General features: G+C 41.1%; 1 long non-coding RNA gene across 3 annotated transcripts in view; it reads right to left on the bottom strand.

Moving 5' to 3' along the window:
• Positions 1 to 10,733, bottom strand: part of LOC135970237 (uncharacterized) — a 149,926-nt gene that overhangs the window by 77,825 nt on the left and 61,368 nt on the right. The window lies entirely within an intron of this gene.

Raw genomic sequence — 10,733 nt, 5'->3', positions numbered from 1 at the left:
GATTTTAAAAGTGGTAGAAAAATTGCAACACTGTTTGTGACCTTCTTTTTTTCTTTTTTTTTTTTTTGACAAGGTCTTGCTCTGTCACCCAGGCTGGAGGGCAGTAGTATGATCATGTCTCACTGCAGCCTTGACCTCCTATGTCTAAGGTATCCCCCTGCCTCAGCCTCCCAAGTAGCTAGGACCACAGGCACATACCACTACACTCAGCTAAGTTTAAACTTTTTGTAGACATGGGGTTTCACCCTGTTATGCGGGCTGGTCTAGAACTCCTGGGCTCAAGAGACTCCCCTGCCTTGACCTCCCAAAGTACTGGAATTACAGGCATGATCATGGTTCTGCTTATGCAGGTGTAAGACCTCTGCTTAGGCAGGTGGGAGCCCTCCATGCCCCCAATCTGACCTCCTTCTTATAAAAGCAAATGAATAATTCTAATATATGTTAGCATATGTATAAATATGAAAAAAGGAAGACTATGCATTGAACTTAATGATGGTTATCTTTAGCAAGTGGGATCACAGTGGATGTTTATTATATTATAGTTTTGATGATGTCTGAATTTTGTATTAATGGAAAGCCATTTCTTCTACAATAAGGAAAAATAATAAAGAGTAGAAAAAAGGGAATTAAATTAGAAAGCAGATGACATTTCTTTTCCTCCTAAGATCATGCTGAAGAACAAGAGGAAGAGGGAAACCAAATGGGTGTGTGTAGGACTGGAATATGCAAATGGCCTTGCCCCTAGGTGCCACCACATATGGTGAGGATGGGAGAGTGCTGGCCACCTGTTGCCTCTCATGGCCTGCAGTTTTCTTCTTGAAGCCTCAGGAGCCTCCCACTCCCAGTCCTCATCCCTCCTGTGTGCTGTCACATGAAACCACAGTCTCGGTTCTGGGCTTTACAGCCAGCCTATGAGGGCACTGAAAAAAGAGCATGGGCTCTGACAGTAGATGGGCCGAGGCTCAAATGCTAATCCTGCCATGTCCTCAATGTTTGAATCTGGGCAAATCACTTATCGGCTGAAACTTGGTTTTCACATCTCCAAAATGGATTTAATAATATTCTCATAACAGGTAGTGGATATAAAGCCCTCAGCTAGCCTCCTTTCCCCTGATTATAATTTCCAAACTGCTTGAAATAGGGTGTCACGGGACACAAGAGGGATACAGCATAAGAAACTGAGTGAGATTTAACTTCCTAGAATCACATACACTGGGGACTGGTCACTTGAGAAACCAGACCCCAAAGACGCCCTTGGTGTGGGAGCAGAGATCTGTGTCCAGAAACTGCAGGAAAACCACAAAACTCGGAAGCATGTTCATTTCTCCACCCTCTCATCAAGACAATCAACCTGCTGCTTCGGGCCCTTCTAAGAGTTTGCTTTCACTCTGCTGAATGTCTCCTTTTTTTGCACTTTGTAATATGCTTTAACATCTTTCTTTATGTATCCAAAGAAACAATCAATTAGCTTTAACTTTCAAAATTCTTGATTTTTCACTGTGGTGGCAAAAAAAGGAAGCCTCTGAGACCCCACCAATAACTCATTTGGGATGTCTTTGAAATATTAAACTGTGTTCCTTTAAAAAAAAAAAAAAAAAAAGTAAATGGCCAGGTGCGGTGGCCCACACCTGTAATCCCAGCACTTTGGGAGGCTGAGGCGGGCAGATCAGGAGATCAAGAGATCAAGACCATCCTGGCCAACAGGGTGAAACCCCGTCTCTACTAAAAATACAAAAAATTACCTAGGTGTGCTGATGTGCACCTGTAATCCCAGCTGCTCATGAGGTTGAGGCAGGAGAATTGCTTGAACCCAGGAGGCGGAGGTTGCAGTGAGCCAAGATTGTGCCACTGCACTCTGCCTGGCGACAGAGCAAGACTCCGTCTTGCTCTAGTTCCCCAGGGAAGAACTTCATAGGATATTGCGTTTTATTTCACATTCCCCACCTCAAGCCTTGTCTCCCAGCATTCCAGAGACTAGTGGAGGCATGGAAGAGGTACGGTCTGCACAAGCTCAGGCTAACAGCTCTCTTACAAGATGGTTTTCAGACTGTTAAGATGACCCCAAGTAAGCATGGATTCTGTAAATGTGTCACTGAAAAGCTGAATCCTGCTATCAAAGACAAGAAAAGAGCTTCAAGAACAGACGCTGGAAACAGTCCAGCCACACAAAAGCTGGAGAGATTCAGGAACAAAGTAAGAGCGAGGAGCAAATGATCAGGCTGTGAGACGGACCAAGCCACGGTGATTCTGGCATGAGAAGAGGTGACTATAACAAGGTTTCAGAAGACAGCCCCACATATACGAGCAATTGCTTTACAATTAAGAGGCTTCTGCGATTTAGTGTTAAAAGGATGATCTTTTCAATAAATAGTGCTGGAGCACTTATATTTTATATTATATAAAATACTTATATTTTAAAAATATACTTCAATCCACACCTTATATCACATACAAACATCAATCCTAAGTAGGTTATAGGCCTAAACTTATAAGCTAAAATCATTCTTTCAACAATAGAAGAAAACATAAGAGAAAAATCTTTGCAACTTCGAGTTAGGCGAATAGTTTTTAGAGAGGACACCAGTCAGTATCTTTAACCTTAAAAACATATTAAATCGGCTGGGCACAGGGGCTCATGCCTTTATCCCAGCACTTTGGGAGGCTGAGGCGGGTGGATCACCTGAGATCAGGAGTTTGAGACCAGCCTGACAAACATGGAGAAACCTCATCTCTACTAAAAATATAAAATTAGCTGGGCATGGTGGCACATGCCTATAATCCCAGCTACTCAGGAGGCTGAGCCAGGAGAATCGCTTGAACCTGGGAGGCAGCGGTTACAGTGAGCCGACATTGCGCCATTGCACTCCAGCCTGGGCAACAAGAGCAAAACTCCATCTCAAAAAAAAAAACCAAAACCAAAAAAAACTTACTAAACTGAGCATCAGAAGTTAAAACCTTTTTTCCTCCAGAATATACAGGAGGCAACATCACCAAGATAACAGGATAGGAAATACCAGCCTTTATCTACCACATTAAAAAAATATATATATAAACAGCTATGCACAAAACAAATAGTCCAGAGGGAGCTCAATGGTTCATTAAAGAATCTGCAGCAATACAGTAGAGCACAAAAATCCAGGGAATATTCACATAAAAAGTATCGCTGGTGAGACTGGCATAGCTAAGATGCCAGGAGATGACTAGGAGCGAAAAAGAAGAAAGTCAAAGACTATTGGTATCAGTTACACGATGGGAACCACCAGCATTGCCAGGGGCCTGCTCCACAAAGGACACTGGCATCTCTTGTTACTGAGCTAATCAACAACTCTTCTCACCAGAGAACCCCAGAGAAAGAGAGATGCCTGAACACCCCATCCCCATCCATGAATTTGATAGACTGTTGAGCCACTTCAGGAAAGGAGCAACCACCTCTCCCAAGCCCATGTGTTCTTTGATCCTGGAGCTACACTGAACTGCGAGTGCCTGCACTCCAATGACAGCATCTTAGTCCATTTGTGTTGCTCTAAAGGAATACCTGAGGCTGATAATTTACAAGGAAAAGAGGTTTATTTGGCTTATGGTTCTGCAGGCTGTACAAGAAGCATGGTGCTGGTCTCCTCAGCTTCCTGTGAGGGTCTCATGCTGCTTCCACTCATGATGGAAGGTGAAAGGGAACTAGCATGCAGAGATCATACGGTGACAGCAGAAGCAAGGGAGAGAGGGAAGGTGCCAGGTTCTTTTGGACAACAAGCTCTCAGGGAAACTAAGAGACCTCATTCACTCCCACAAGGATAGCACCAAGCCATTCATGAGGGACCCTCATGACCCAAACACCTCCCAATAGGCCCCACTTCCAACATTAGGGATCAAATTTCAACATGAGGTTTGGAGGATCAAATATTCAAACTATAGCACCTGGACTCTGTGGCTGTACTGGGCCTGACACTGGAGTCATCACCAAAGTGAGCTAGTTCACACGCCAGGCCTAAGAGCCAAACCTTCACTGTGCATGCTTGTGCTCTGGGCACCAGCTCAGCTACCATAGAGAGCTAGGCCCCGCCTGGACCCCAGAGTCACTCTAACTCTGCACACACTTGTGTTCCCATTCTCAGCTCCCCAGCTAATTCACAAACATCTGCAACTTGCATATCTTCACCAACTCAGCAACAGGGGTGCCTTCACCGTGGGCACCAGTGGCATTACCACCCTGGATCCCAGAACTGTAGTTCCTCTACACATGCCTGTGCTTCAGGCCTCAGCACTGTGGTTGCTCCACAGGTGCCATGCATCAGACACCAGTGCCACCACCACCATGAGTGGACCTACAAGCCAGACCCAGTGCCAAGAGGGATCCCCTCAGCCCCAACATCTCCAGAGAGGAAAAAAGAGATCATGAGGACTTAGCAGCCATTGCCACTGAAGATCCTAACAATCCTGGATGCCGCTATAGACATCCACAATATTGGCCACTAAGGATCTCTGCAATCTTTGTTAACACTGACCTCGGCTTACAGTGCCACACAGAGACTACACAGCTGTACTCTCACTGGTATTAGAAACCCTGAACGCCACCAAACAAGCACTCTCATACTCCCCTACAGGGGAAGGTCTTTCCACAGCAAAACTAGCCTGTAAAATCTGGAAGAGGTGACTGCTCCATCAAATGCGCAGATATGGATGAAGACAACAAGAAACATGAAAAACAATGGAGACATAATACCACCAAAAGAACACAATAATTTCCTAGTAACCAACCCCAAAGAAATGTAGATATACAAACTGCCTGACAAAGAATTCAAAATAATAGTTTTAAGGAAGCTCTGCAAATTTCAAGAAAATACAGAGAAACAATTCAATGAAATCAGAAAAATAATAAACTAACAAGTGAGAAATTTAAATTATTTTTAAAATAGTGAGATTGAAATTATTTTTAAAAAATCAAGCAGAAATTCTATAGTCCCAGCTACTCAAGAGGCTGAAGCAGGAAGATCACTTGAGCCTAGGACATCAAGGCAGTGAGCCATGGTCATGCCACTGCACTCCAGCCTGGGTGACAGAGCAAGACTCTGCAGCAAAAAAATGTATCTCTTGAGACAAATGAAAATGGAAATGCAACATACCAAAACTTACTGGATGCAGTAAAAGCAGTTCTATCAGAGAAGTTTATGGCAAGAAACAGCTACATCAAAAATGAAGAAACATCCCCCCAAAAACAACCTAATGCTACACCTCAAGGAGCAAAAAAAGGAAGGACAAATGAAGCCCAAAGTTAGTAGAAGAAAGGAAATAATAAAGATTAGAATAGAAATAAATGAAATAGAAACAAGAAAAACAGTAGAAAAGATCAATAAAACTAAGAACTGGTTTTTTAAAAAGATAAGCAAAATTGACAAACCTGTAGCCAAACTAAGAAAAACTTTTGTTCTCCAAAGATGCCAATAAGAAAATAAAAAGACAAGCCCTAGACTGGAAGAAAATATTTATTATAAATATATCTGGAAAAGGTCTTATATCTAGAATATATAAAGAGTTATAAATCAAAAATTAAAAAAAGAAACAACTCGATTTTTTAAATGGGCAAGACTTGAGACACTTCAAAAAGGAAGATATACAAATGGCCTATACACACAGAAAAAGATGCTTAATATTGTCCGTCACCATGTAAAATACACGTTAAAATCACAATGAAATATCATGACATACCCAGCAGCATTATTAAAAGTTTAAAAGATTGACAATAACAATTTCTGGCAAAAATGTTGAGCAATGCGAATTCTCACACACTGTTGGTGGGAATGTACAATGATTCAACCACTCTGGAAAAGAGTTTGGTGGTTTATTATAAAGTTAAACATACCCTTACCCAAGGACTTGCAATTCCACTCCTAGGTATTTATTTACCCAAAAGAACAGAAGAACATATGTCTACACAATGACTTGTATATGACTGTTTAGAGTTGTTTTATTCCTCATAGCTCAGAACTGAAACAACCCAAAGGTCCATCAACAGGTGGATAAATGGATAAACACAATGTGGTATATTCATACCAGTGAATATACTCATCATCATTAAAAATGAATGAACTGCTGATGAAGCAGCAGCACTGATGACCTCACAGATATTATGTTGAGCAAAAGAAGCCAGACAGAAAAGAACACACACTGTATAATTTCATTTTTATGATGTTCTAGAGTAGAAAAAATGAATCTATGGTGAAAAACATAAGAAAAAAATGGTGGCTTCAGATGGGGATGAGATAGGAATTAACCATAAAGTGACTGCAAAGAGGCAGGGGGGACTTTGGGGATGATGGAAGGGTGGCAGTGCGTAGGAATATGCCTTGGTCAAAACTAATCAACCTGCGCAGTTACAATGGGTGCCTTTATTAAATATAAACTATGTCTCAACAAATTGAATTTATTTTTAAAAAATGTCAGATAACATCATGCCTCAAAATCCTGCCATGATCTTCCTTTCATGCTGCAAGAAAACCAAAGTTCTTCCTCTGGCCTATGAGGCCCTTCATGATCTACACCTTCCCCCATTACCTTCTGACCACTTCTCCCACCATAATTATCACCATACACTCTACTTCAGCCACTGTAGCCTCTTCGGTGTTCCCCAAACAGCCAGCACATTGCCACCTCAGAGCCTTTGTACTAGCTGTTCCTTCCTCCTGGAATGCTTTCCCTCAGACAGCCACATATTTCACCTTCTCTTATGTCTTCGCTCCAATTCCATCTTCTCGGTAAGACTCATCTTGACAGTCCTATTTAAAATTTCACTCTCTGTATTCTGGACATCTTTTATTCATTCTCATTAATGTGCTGATCCTTCCCTAAATGCTGGTGGGATTATACATTTTATAGCCATTAAAGAGAGAGCCTCGTGTACTGAAATAGAAGATGCGTTTGACCTACAACTCAATAGTTACACTCTTCTGTTTCTGTCCCACGGAAGCATTCATACATGTGCACAAGGACACATATATTAGGATGTTCACTGCAACAGTCTAAAATAGTAAAATCTTGGAAATAATTTTAAATCCCATCAATAGAAAGATGCTTAAATATATTTTTAGAACTGTTCAGCATTTAAGCAGAATTAGGTATATACACTAACATGGGTGAATCTCCAGGATATCTTGTCAAGTGGAGAAATTAAGTTTTTTATTAAAAAAAAATCAAAGAAAAATGAGTGTGACTAAAGAGGAGCAGTAGGGATCTTTGTGGTAATGGAACAGTTCTCTCTCTCAATTGTGATGCTGAATAGAAAATCTACATATGATACAATTACAAAAAAAAAAAATACACACAGTGAGTATACATAACCTGGTGAAATCGAACAAATTCTGTGGATTTTACCAATGTTGATGTCCCAGTTTTGATAGTGTACTATAGTTATATAAGATATTACCACTCGGGGAGGCTAGGTAAAGAGTCTCCTGTACCATTATTTTTGGAACTTTTTGTGAATCTATGATTATTTCAAAATAAAAAGTTTAAAAAGAAGAAATGAAAAATAAATGTTGTTGTACTTTGAAGATTCAATTTGATGACATCGATTCTTCCTAAATTGTCTAGAGTCGATGCAATCTCAAAACTTTTAAAAAGTAACTTGACAAATTTGTTTTAAATTTATATGAAAATACAAGGAGCCAAGTATCATGAAAACACTCTTGAAGAATAACAAAGGTAGGGAATTTGTTCTACCACACAAAGATGTATTAAAAAGTATGGGAATAAGGAATATGGTATTGCCACAAGAATAAGCAAATTGATCAATGAAACAGAATATAGTCTAGAGGTGGAGGTGGAGAACAATTAATGTAAGGATACTTGATTAATGGCTAAGTTGGCACTGTAAAATAGAGGGAAAGGATGGACTCTTCAATAAAAGGTGCTGGGAAATTTGGGTACTTGTATATAAAATTTGTATAAAAAATAAAATTATATTCCTACTTCACACCAAACACAAAGATCAACATATGTCTACACAATGACTTGTATCCATCAAAAAATTGCTTCAATGCACAACTGTGAATACACCTAGTGGAAATGAAAAATAGTATCAGCAAAATAAATAAATAGAATATATAAAGAAAAATCAAATGGCAATTTAGAACAGAAAAACATAATAACCAGGTTGGGCATAGTGTCTCATGCCTGTAATCCCAGTACTTTGGGAGGCGGAAGCGGACAGATCACCTGAGGTCATGAGTTTGAGACCAGCCTGGCCAATATGGGGAAACCCTGTCTCTATTAAAAATGCAAAACTTAGCCAGGCATGGTGGCACATGCCTGTATGGTGGTGCATGCCTGTAATACCAGCTACTTGGGATGCTGAAGCAGAATAGCTTGAACCCGGGAGGTGGAGGTTGCAGTGAGCTGAGATTGCCACTGCACTCCAGCCTGGGCAACAGAGCAAGACTCTGTCTCAAAAACAAACAAACAAACAAAAACAAAAAACAAAAAAGAAAGAGAAAACAAACAAACAACAACCAAAATTTGAAAACTCATTGGATAGGCTCAATACCAAAATGGAAAGGACAGAGCAAAGAATCAACAAATTTGAAGACACAGAGGTCCTACCAAATGTTTAAAGAATCATTAACACTGATTCTACAGGACCAACTCAAATTATGAGGTCAGTTTTACTATTATCAAAACTTGACCAAGAAAATACAAAGAGGAAAAGAGGGAGGAAGGAAAGGAGGGAGGAAAGGAGGGAGGGAGGGAGGGAGATCTGTCATGAATATAGATGCAAATTTTTAAACAAAACATTAGCAAATACAGCTTAGTAATATATAAAAATAAGTATGCACCATGACCAGGTAGGATTTTTTCCAAGTATACAATGATGGTTCAATAGTTGAAAATCAACCAATGCAATCAGCCATATTAAGAGACTGTTCTGAGAGGCTCCAACTAAACTGGGATTCCAGTACCAGAGCAACTACAGACCCTGCACTAATGAGAAATGGAGAGGAGCCTGGCATGGGTATTTACTGTGTCTTTCACAGAACACTTATTTTACCTGGCAGATATCCCAATATCTAGCTGTTTGACCTATGACCAGGGTGTCCCTTACATGGGAAACTTGTTTATATTTGCAGGGGTCCCAGGGGTCCCAGTGGCTCATATCTGACCTGTGTTCTGTTTATGCCTGCTTGACTACTGCTCTGGCACTGGGAACCCAATCCTGTTTTCTCTAGCATCCCAGGGAGAACCTGGCCCAGGGGAGCCCCTGGTCTTCAGAGTAAGATGCAAATTCAGTGCACTACCACAATAGGAAAGATCTTCAAATATTTATTACTTAAAGATTCTGGGCAGGGAGGGTGCGATGAGTAAGGAGGGCAGTCCTACATTCCCAGGGAGGGCACTCCTACATTCCCGCGTCACACAAGCACACAAGGCAAGGCAGGAATGAAGAGTTAGTCACAGAGAGAGACAAAGACAGAGAGAGAGAGAAAGAATGGCAACTAGCAGTAAATACAATGAAATGGGGTACATGCGTCACTTTAAGTTCATAGACAAATTCCCAAATGTCCTTTTAAAGGAAGTAGTGGGAAAATGTCCTTTTAAAGGAAGTAGTGGGAAAAACAGGGAGCCCGACCTGCTAGATGAGAGAGATGCCTCCAAGTTCTCATCTCCAGCCACTGGCTTCAGCCATCTGGACGTGGCGTACGCCAGCAACTTTTACTGTGTTGTTCCCACTACACAGATTAAAAGAGAAAAGTTGAATAATCATATCAATCAATGCCAAAAATTATCTGACAAACTTTAACACTCATCCATGCCAAAAACTCTCAGGAAGCTAGAAATATAAGGAAAGTTCCTTGACTTGATAAAATTCATATACAAAGACCGTATAAATAACATCATACTTAATAGTGCAAAACTGAATGAATTATCCCTAAGGTCAAGAACAAGCAAAAAATGCCCACTTTCACCACTATTATTCAGCATTGTACTGGAAGTCGTAGTCAGTGCAACAAGCCAGAAAAAGAAATAAAAACAGTACATATTGGACAGAAAGAAATTAAACCATCCCTACCTGCAGATAATATAATGATCTATACAGAAAATTCTAAGTAATCTATTAAAAAAAAAAAAAAAAAAAAAAAACCCTTCTAGACCTGATAAGTAAGTTCTGCAAGGATGCAGTTACAAGCTCTATATACAAAAATCAATTGTAGAAAAGAGCCAAGATGGCTGACTAGACATGGCCAGGAAGACCATTTCCCACTGAGAGACCAGACCATCAAGAAAACTGACACACTCTGAGCAGATCTCCAGAGAGAAGGCATTGAGAATGGACAGAGGGAGAGCACAGACCCTGGGCTGAAAGCAAAGGAGGCTAGGAGCCCTACATGGGGTTTCCAAGCACCAGGACTCATTGATGGCACCCAGCAGCTCCTGGGGAAGGGGTGGGTTAAATAGGTGAGGAGTGGCCCACTCTCATCACAGACCTCCAGAATCCTAGCTGCAGAAGACCCCATGACCTCCACAGACATTTGAGCTGACAGGGAGAGCTGCTTGGAGAGGAGGCAGGGACAGGACTCCAGCCTGTGCAGAGCTCAGAGGGTTTGGCACGGGAATGGTTGCAGTGGAGCACAACCAGAAGCACTCATCCTCCAAGGCTTGCCATGCTCTTCTAGGTGGCTTTGGCCTTTGTTGACTGTCAGACTTGGACAAAGAAGAGCATTCTTGCCCATGGGATGGGGACAGTC

Source organism: Macaca fascicularis, chromosome 3 (assembly GCF_037993035.2).
Source record: "Macaca fascicularis isolate 582-1 chromosome 3, T2T-MFA8v1.1".
Classification (NCBI taxonomy): domain Eukaryota; kingdom Metazoa; phylum Chordata; class Mammalia; order Primates; family Cercopithecidae; genus Macaca; species Macaca fascicularis.
Note: the sequence above shows the minus strand (reverse complement) of the source record. Positions and strands in the feature narration are given on the sequence as shown.